The sequence below is a fragment of the Temnothorax nylanderi genome, unplaced genomic scaffold (genome assembly GCF_030848795.1).
Source record: "Temnothorax nylanderi isolate EJ_2023f unplaced genomic scaffold, tnyl_v1.0 TNYL_tig0791_pilon, whole genome shotgun sequence".
NCBI lineage: Eukaryota > Metazoa > Arthropoda > Insecta > Hymenoptera > Formicidae > Temnothorax > Temnothorax nylanderi.
Window position 1 is genome coordinate 39,218 of NW_027249853.1, and position 9,384 is coordinate 48,601.

The following is a 9,384-nucleotide window of genomic DNA, read 5'->3' on the forward strand; positions in this document are numbered from 1 at the left end:
CGCATCCTTGCAAGATTCCTTAGAGCACAGGAAGCTTGCCGATTGTCCTACATAACGAATTTTGCGGTCTCCGTTTTTAAACACTCGTGCGATACCATATTGAAATGCTCTTTGCAGAAGGTGGCCTGACAATGCTCGCACACAAACGGCAAGAAGTCCAACAATTTGCAGTCCGCCACCGAACATTGTTCGCCAGTCGCAGGAAATTCGATTACAGCAACAAAAGGATATCGATATTATAATTAGATTTAATACTTTGGATACTGTATTTAATTTTCCGGCGTTCAGGAAGACTGGAAGAGATATTTAGTTGTGCAGTGGTGTCGGAGAATGCAGATGATTGTCGAATAATATTAAATTTTGAAGATTCAACAGAAAATACAATGTTTATTCTACAGATAAATTTATCAAATCTATAATACTATATAAATTATTTGTTAATTACACAACAGTAATATGTCGTAGATAATTTTATCAGTAACTTCCAGTCTATTAATAAATACTAAATATTAAAAAGCGACGCCATTATTTCACGTGCCGGGCCTGGGCGAGGTGAACCGATCGGCGTTCTCGCGCCAGTCTCGGGGATCTGAGCTCGGTCCCGTGCCTTGGCCTCCCGCGGATCTTCCTTGCTGCGAGGCTTCCGTGGCGGCGCGAGCCGTCGTGGTCGTCCTCTTCGGCCGCCATTCAACGCTCAGCTCAGAACTCGTTGAACTCGAAAAATATTAAGACGTATTAGAAATAATTAAAACTGAATAAAATGTTATTTACAAAACGGTAATAATAAATAAAAATAATATTATTTGAAAAATTATGCAGATAATTATATGTCTTGCGTTACATTTGATATTTTTGATTGATCAGATCAATTGGTCACTTTCATTTCTCCCAAATCGGTTTGTAAAAATATAAGTACGGCCTCTTTAAGATTATTTTTACGCTTTTCTATCAGCTTTATAATGCTTGGCAAAGTGTTTGGATTTTGATTGAAATAAGTTTCTGCGAATCTATTCCCCTTGGACAATTGTTCGTTAGAAAAAACATTCTGAATAATCCATAAAATAATTCTTCGCCAGTGATAAAATAATAAAACACGAAAATTCGTCGGCCTAACTGGCAATAATTTTAATATTAATACAACAACGTTTCGACCTCTACTTTGGGTCCTTATCAAGTTATAAGTTATTTAGCAATGATTTAATTGCGCGTCAGGTTTTGAATCTTATTATCATCGTTAAACTATGTGGTCAGGAAGTATAACATAGCGAACATTAGATTCAAAACCTGACGCGCAATTCAATCATTGCTAAATAACTTATAACTTGATAAGGACCCAAAGTAGAGGTCGAAACGTTGTTGTATTAATATTAAAATTATTGCCAGTTAGGCTAACGAATTTTCGTGTTTTATTCTGAATGATATATTTATTTATCGTTCAACCTGCAGGTGGTCGTGGGACTTTCCTTGGAAATGGTTCACGGAAGCCATGAATAGATGTATCCACTCATGCTCATCCACTTGTGAACACGCAGAAGAGTGTGCCATATACGTTTGCACAAGGAGACAGTTCCTCGTTTCTTTATATTATCTGCAAGAATATATATGATGGTTACTACAGTCTGCATCTTTGTAAAGCAAATCATATCTGACTTATAATTATAAATATATTAGAATATTTATTGCAAAATAAAATTTTCTCTTATTCCAGTCCTTTGGCAAAATTCTACAACGTATAGAAATATATAACAAATCGTTTAGCTCATATTATATCTTAACTAGATAGACTTATCAAACGTCGCGAAATATGTAAGAGAAATAATTTAAGACTTGAAAGTTATTGGAATTACTCTATTTTTTAATTTAAATATTTTAATTTAAATAGATTTATTTATTTATTTAATTATTTATTTATTTATTTATTTATTTATTTATTATTTATTTATTTAAATTAAAATATCGTAAAAAGTATACGTTATTTAAGATGTCTTGTTCCTACCTGTTATCAGATGTTACGCTGTAAGATGTCTTTTGCTGTGTATACACACCCTGTATATGCTCTTTTGACAGCTGTCTTAACCTCTCACTACAGCTCACTGCTGGTCACGGCCCGTCACGGCAGCTCCCTAGACGCAGTGGCTCGCAGTCTCTAAATATTCGTGCGTTCCAAAACCCATCCAAAAAAAGTGTTGCAACCTTTCCGTGAACGACTGTACAGCGTAAATATTCTGTAAGTCATTCACTGAGGATTAGTCTCAATGTGATCTATTGAAATTATGAAATATTTTTATAATTACTGACATTCGATGTATCTTGGATTGATATTTTGTACATTGCCTGGTACTCTAATTAAAAAAAAAAAAAAAAAACATAATAGAAAACCTAATATAAAAGAAAGGTATAATCTCACATTTGCTAGGCAATTAATTAATTAAGTAATTTACAATTCTTAATATTAGTTGGAAACTGTTACTTTTTAAGTAATGTTTGTGTATGGGCTCTACTGAGCAAAATTTAAACTCTTTTTCGCGTATTGCTCACCCTTTGCGCGGGATAGTCTGTTTCATAGCTGTACATCAAGTTATTGGATGCGCAACTGGGCGATGCGTACTCCTTTTTATGAGCTGTCCATTGATATGCGCCTGGACAACGCATATCACTTATGCTGTCCTAGGGGAAGGACACCCCGATAAAAAACCACAAACAATATGGCAATGAACAAGGAACACGAGATTTCACTGTCGCTGGTTTCGGATCCCAGTGACCGGCAGGCCGGCTTTCCCGTCCCTGAAGCCGGTAGGTCGTCATCCTGCGAAGGGCCACCATCGGCGTTGCCTGCGGGCGCCGGTGGCGAAGGAGCTACCGCTGAAAAATATAAAGAAGAGAGAAAAGAAAAAGAAAAAAAAGGATAAAAACACTGAAATGAATTTGCGTCCGGATTGGGTGTCAAACAAATCAATACCACCGACGTTACCCATGGATGACGCTGAAACTACCTTCGATCGCGGTGTATTGATTGCCAAGAGGATTCTTGATCGCATGGACAGATCAAGATCTACTACTCCGGAACAGGAACTACAACTCCCACAAAAATTCTTATTTTCGGATCTTTCGGAGCGTCCCTCTTTCCATGTTCCCGAATTGGAACTCGGACATGAGGCCGACGATGAGGAATACCCACCTTTTACTGCGACTTCAAGGACTGGACGTGATGATGAGATGGGTGATGGTGAACATCCTCCCTCCATAAATCGGGACAACAGTCCCCCAGTAGATCCGATTATTATTGACTCAGATTCGGAAGAAGAAATCACAACTGGAAGTAAGAGGAAAGCAGAAGAATCTCCACATTCCCAGAGCAATTTATCGCCTTCGGCAAAAGGTCATATTAAAAAACGAAAAACACCTTGTATTGCAACGAGAGACCCGGTGCTCTCAACAACTTCCTTGAACGCTAGAACTCGAATGAAGGTCATATCGCCGGATGAATTGAAAGAGTTAGATACCGAGAAGTTATCTGACCTTACATCTGAGTTTATCCAGAAGATTGATGTGATCAGAAAAGAGAGTAAGAGCCTTCAGGGAACTCTAAGCGGATCTATGCGACGCGGATTAATTAATATATCTGAAATTATAACTGTTCTTGCCGGGAGGCTGGAGTCGACCGGAGATGTTTCCTCTTTAAGAGTACAAAACGCTGAGCTCTCTGTGCGACTTGGAGACCTAAAGCGGGAAGATGAGAAGACTAAAAGAGAATTATCTCTAATCAAGGATGAAAATTCTATACTCAGACGGGAGATGGAGGCTCTTCGTGCCAGAATAACTAAGATGGAAAATTCTAAATCAACTTCGTTTGATATTCAAAATACTCGATTAGAGGAAGAGAGTAAGAATTTGAGAAAGGAACTTGATTCCCATCGTGGTCAATCTTTAACCAAATTATCATCTATTTCACAATCTTCTCGGAGAAGATCCATGCCTCCTCCATCCACTGATTCTGAAGAAAATAACCAGGAACGATTGGAATTTCCCCCTCTTCTCCAAAGGGTGAGAGAGAAACCAAAAGTGACCGATAGCCAATTGTTGATTGGTGATAATCGATTACAAGTACCATCTAAGAAATCTGGCGTGGTTCCCCGTCCTGAGAGTGATGGTAGGAGACAGACTTCTAATAGAAAACATAGCAATCGGAAAATTGGAAAATTAAGTGGTACACATTTGGATGCTCCTGACCCTCCTCTTCATCCCGAGGAGGCAGAGAGTGGAGAGATCGCCCAGGAAATAAGTCAAATTAATAAACAATTGTCTTACTTGGCTGATCGTAAACGTCAATTACGAGTTAGACTTGTTTCGCACTCGGATGGTCCGTCCGAAGACACAGATATACAACAAAACCAGACGCCTAGGAATGTCCATAGGAAAATCACTGGGAATACGGATACCCGACGTAGATTTAAAAGTTTGACTACTGAAGGGACGAACAAAAACCCTCGTGGCACCCCTCGACGTAGACCACCAAAAACAGCAGCCATCACAATTACTAGCATTGATAAAACTTTGTATGCTGATATCCTTAAGAAAGCGCGAGAAAACATTGAGTTAAACACACTCGGTATTGAAAATTCAAAAATTTGCAGAGGCATTAATGGCGGTATAGTAATTGAGATTCCCGGCGAAGATGGTGCACTTAAGGCAGATGTCCTCTCTAGGAAACTTAAAGAGGTACTTAGCAGTTCCGTAGCCCGCATTAACCGACCAACCACTATGGGCAAAATTAGATTGTGGAACATTGATGATTCTATTTCAAAACCGGATATCCTCAATGCAATCTCCATCATTGGGGACTGTGACGAAACGGAAATCAGAATAGGCAATATTAGGCCGATGCAAAATGGACTAAATTCTGTTTGGATCAAATGCCCATTAGCGGCCGCAATTAAGGTAAGCGACACTGGAAAGCTCAAGATCGGATGGACGATTGCGCGTGTAGAATTACTCGAGCCGCGACCCGTACAGTGCTTTAAGTGCTGGAGGTACGGGCACGTCAGGAATACATGCAGCTATCCGGAGGACCGCACTGGGTCCTGTTTTAAGTGCGGGGAGCGCGGACACCAGATAGAACAATGTGTCGCAACCCCTCATTGTGTAGTTTGTGCTGAGGCTGGCAGGCAGTCGAATCATCGACTGGGATCCTCCCCTGCTTGCTTTGGAAGAGACGGAGCTTTAAGGCCACGCGTTGGCCCTAGCGGTAAATAATTGCGATGTCGACTATAATACAGACCAATCTAAATAGAAGTAGAGAAGCCCAGAACCTTCTCTTACACCAAGCTGAGGAGCTGGGGGCTGCTGTGTGTGTGGTATCGGAGCCCGCCCGCACACCCAGCTCCCAGCAATGGTTCTATAGCGGCAATGGACTGGCCGCCTTTTATGTTAACAACCGCGCCGCGAAATATCCTGCGATATTACTTGCGAAAGGGCAATTTTCTATTATAATTAAATATGGCGACATCTGTATCGCGTCTTGTTATATGTCACCAAATACCGACTATAACGGATATTCTGGTTTTATTGACGAACTCACCATATTGTGTTCGAGTATTCTGGATAACCAGAATCTATTAATTTGTGGAGACTTTAACGCACATGCGATTCTTTGGGGCTCTAGATTTCGAGATTTTAAGGGCGATCTTCTCGAGGATTGGGTGGCTCAGGCGGACGTTCGACTTGTGAATACTGGAAACAAACCTACCTTTATGTCCAACCGAGGTAGCTCGATTATCGACCTTACCTGGGCTTCCCCCGGTTTGCTGAGAAGAATTCGACACTGGGCTGTACGAGATGATATGGAGTCTCTTTCAGATCACGCCTACATAACATTTAGCATTTCCGATTCTCCGTTGGAAGATCCCATATTTAGGCGAGCTCCACGGTGGAGTTTTCGAAACATGGACACCGAGATGTACCAGGAGGCGATTGAGTGGACCTGCGCAGTTACTCCTCCTGACGAGGAATATATGACTAATTTTAAACCTGACAAATGGATCCACTTATGTATTACGAATGCATGTAGATCTGCGGTACCTCGTGTACGTGATTACGGAAACAGGCCCCGCACATATTGGTGGAGTCAGGAGATAGCTCAACTCAGGAGGACAACCATAGCGGCAAGAAGGACTTGGTCTCGGGCTCGGAATAGGGACCCACCTGAGGAATTGACACACAAACGAACGGCTTTTATCCTTGCCAATCGGGAGCTCAAACTCGAGATCCGAAGGGCAAAAACGCAATCATGGCAAAAGTTGATTGCAACTCTGGATGACGATCCATGGGGCCTCCCATATAGGATAGTCCTTAATAGGCTTCGAAGATCCACGCCGGGACTTACGTATACCCTGGAACCTGATATACTGGGACAATTGTTGGACAATCTATTTCCGCCTGGCAATGCTTTGAGACTCGTCGATTTGGGCGATTCTGAGGAGGATATACCACCGATCACCGTGAGGGAGGTAGTCAGGGCTATAGATGCTAAGAAGAACTTGGGCACAGCTCCTGGCCCTGATGGCCTCAAGGCCACAGCTTTGAAAAAACTTCCACCAGTGATGAAATCAAGGTTAACCCAGTGCTATAACATATATCTAAAGCACGGTATCTTCCCACCATCTTGGAAGAAGTCGGATCTGGTACTGATTCCCAAGGGGGAAACACCACCCTTTGGTGAAGTCCCAAAAGCAAGGCCTATATGCCTCCTCAATGAGGTTGGAAAAACTTTTGAGCGGATTATTGCTGACAGAATGAATGACTTTATGGATGATAACCCCTCCGCCGATCTATCGGACAACCAGTTCGGATTTCGGAGGATGCGCTCAACTACAGATGCGCTTCATCTATTCAAAAGGATTGTCACTGAGGCCCGAGAAAATGGCAAAGTCGCCCTTGCCTTTTCTTTAGATATCGAGAATGCGTTTAATTCCCTGAAGTTACCCGGAATAAGAAGAGCCCTTCGAGTAAAAGACTTTCCTATCTATATCCGTAGGATTATCGATGCCTACCTATCCGGTAGAAAGGTTAGGTTTAACACACGTAAAGGACGACGTACCAGGCGCGTCAATAGAGGAGTTCCACAGGGCTCAGTATTGGGCCCTTTACTTTGGAACCTTGCGTATGATTATGTGTTAAGGACTCTGCTTTTTAATAATTGTCATCTCATTTCCTACGCCGATGACACCTTGTTGGTCGTGGTTTCTGACGATTTTGATACTGCCTGCGAACTTGTCATTGAATGTCTGGAAAGACTACTTATAAACATTCGTTTTCTTGGTCTTCGTGTGTCATAAACTAAATCAGAGGCCATGTTTTTTGGTCGCGCTCCCCCTGACTTTTTCTTTGAATTTGAGGGAGTTAGAATTAATATTAAGAATTCCATGAAATATTTGGGAGTGTACGTAAATAAGAAATGGGCTTTTGACATTCATTTTAAATACGTAGCTGAGAAAGCTAATAAGGTTGGCAGAGCTTTGTGTGAGATTCTCCCTAACCTAAGGGGCCCTATAGAGAACAAACGGCGCCTCTATTTTAGCGTTATAATGTCCATAATTCTATACGCTGCCCCTATTTGGTCCGATGAGCTTTTCAACTCTGACAATAAACAAAGGATCCTGCAACGGGCAATTCGCCTCACGGCCCAACGAACCGTTATGGCCTACAGAACGATTTCATATGAGGCGGCCTCCCTTCTGGCTAGAATCCCGCCAGTTCACTTATATGCGGCATATTTGAAACGGGTCTACTACCGCCTCAAGGTGCTTAAGGACCTCGGCACTTACACCGCGGATTCTCCAGCGGAGGAACGAGCAGTTGAATGGCTGGCTCTTAGGAGAGAGTGGGCCACGCATCTTGAGCGTGATAATTTATCTGGGAGAAGGACGAGAGAGGCAATCGCACCGAACCTGGACTCATGGCTTGACCGACGATCTGGTTTTCTCACGTTCAGAATTACACAACTTATGACTGGACACGGCTGTTTCGGGGCCTTTCTTCACAGAATTGGTAAAGAAGAAACCCCGATTTGCCGATATTGTGACAATGCCGTAGACACATCCGAACATACACTTGCTGAGTGTAATTTTTGGAGGTTCAAACGCGGGGAACTGACGGCGGTCCTTGGTCAGGATCTATCCTTGAATACCGTCGTCAGACTGATTTGCGACTCTCGTGAGTCTTGGGCTGTCTTCTCGACTTTCGCCGAGAGGGTTATGCGACGCAAAGAAGAGGACGGGAGAATTCGACAACAACAACAGCAGGATCTTGCAGTGGGAGATAATCTCCCACCTTAAGTCTCGAACTACAGTTTAAATTGCGGAGTATTGTAATTTACATTAGCGCTTGCGCTCTGCGTTGATATAATCTGTTTAACTGCGGCGTGCGTTCCACGGGTTAGTCTCGGCGTCTTTGGGGGGGGGGGGGGCGGGCGCCGGTCGGCCTCTGGGTTGGTTCTCTCCTCGGGTCCGGTGCGTCGTCTCGGCGACGCTCCCGGATCCCCGGGGGGGTTGCGGCCCGGGGGTGGTCGGCGCCCGTTGTTCCCTTGGGGCCGCTCGGGGCACCGCGTTTTCTCGCGATCGTTATATATTCTGTCCATCTGTGTGGGTATAATCCGTCTCGGAGTACCCGTCTCTGTTGGCTGCGGGGCCCCCTGGGGGCTGGTCGGCCGCGGGCCCGCCGCTCACCGCTGTGCGCCCGGGGCTCTGGCCCCATTGCTGTGCAATGAATGCCATGAGCCTCGTTGCGGCTGCGGGGCGCGGTTGGTCGTCCCTCTGGGGGTCTCCGTGGCTTGGTGGCGGTATCTCTCTGTTTAATGTCCTTTGCGCCTTTCCCCTGAGCCCCGTTTGGCGGGGTCTAGGGGAGGGGCGCAGCTTTCTATTGCCGGGTATACCTTGGCCAGAGATGGAGATCCGAAAATGGACCCCCTTTTTTGGTTATGGGTCATTAACCCATCGCGTTGACGGGCCCAAGATAGGCTCGTGTTTCTTGTGTGGTGTGGAACTCCCCATCCGGATGGAGGGTCCCTGTTAGTTTTGTTCGTTCATGTCTGTGTACATGTACGTCTCTAGGTTGGGGTGCGCGGTTTTTTCCCGGGTGAAGGGTCTCGCAGCCGATGACGAGACCTCTCAATGATATGATCGCCCGCATGGCAGTCTCATGAGAGGCCTCCGAGGCGGTCGAATGGCGACACTTGTGCCGTTTCATTCGACTAGGGTCTTTTTCCCCCGGGAACCTCTGTACGCTCCCCACTGGTGACCTGCCCGTGGTTGGTCCTTGTCTGGTTACGTTTTTTCTGTCGCCTCGGCGTGAGGACTGTTGTGGTACGTGATGTATGCCTCGTAGTTT

General features: G+C 44.2%; 1 long non-coding RNA gene across 1 annotated transcript; it reads right to left on the reverse strand.

Annotated features, from left to right (window-relative positions):
* Positions 1-412: 412 nt before the first annotated feature.
* Positions 413-3,218, reverse strand: LOC139785382 (uncharacterized). The gene is made up of 2 exons (XR_011721928.1): positions 1,997-3,218; positions 413-1,588 (listed from the first exon to the last, which is right to left on the reverse strand). It is a non-coding gene; the product is annotated as an uncharacterized lncRNA (long non-coding RNA).
* Between the last annotated feature and the right edge of the window lie 6,166 nt (positions 3,219-9,384).